The 623-nt window shown below is 45.9% G+C and overlaps 1 pseudogene; it reads left to right on the top strand.

Moving 5' to 3' along the window:
* Positions 1 to 623, top strand: part of LOC105538372 — a 3,067-nt pseudogene that overhangs the window by 1,238 nt on the left and 1,206 nt on the right.

Below are 623 nucleotides of genomic sequence, written 5' to 3'. Positions count from 1 at the left end.
TGGATCACGAGGTCAGGAGATCGAGACCATCCTGGCTAACACAGTGAAACCCCGTCTCTACTAAAAATACAAAAATTAGCCGGGTGTGGTGGTGGGTACCTGTAGTCCCAGCTACTCAGGAGGTTGAGACAGGAGAATGGCCTGAACCTGGGAGGCGGAGCTTGCAGTGAGCCGAGTTCGCACCACTGCACTTCAGCCTGGACCACAGAGCGAGGCTCGGTCTGAAAAAAAAAAAAGAAATGAAAAACAAAACAATAGCCAAACAAAAAACAAACCAGTCTAGAAACTTTTAAACAGACTTGTAAATAACTCAAGTTAAAGGGGTAGCAGGACCAGAACCTAGATTTCCAAATAACCAGTGCAGTTCATGATCTAGCCCTTTTGTTCATATAAAGCTATTTGTTTTAAAATAGTTGCTGAATTCTATGAAAGGGTGAGAAAGTGGGAAAGACAGAAAGGCAGAAACAAAATAAGGTGGGCCAGGAAAGGGATTCACTGGAGCAACTAGTTCAGTGTATGGAAGAATTGAAGGGTCAGGTCGTTATTACCAGCCAGGTTCAGCAAAGCCTGGAAGGATCTGCTGGTCTCAGTGACCTGGGCAGGCAAACACCACCCAGGGGAGG

Source organism: Mandrillus leucophaeus, unplaced genomic scaffold, assembly GCF_000951045.1.
Source record: "Mandrillus leucophaeus isolate KB7577 unplaced genomic scaffold, Mleu.le_1.0 Scaffold190, whole genome shotgun sequence".
NCBI lineage: Eukaryota > Metazoa > Chordata > Mammalia > Primates > Cercopithecidae > Mandrillus > Mandrillus leucophaeus.
This window is presented reverse-complemented; position numbering and strand designations above follow the sequence as displayed.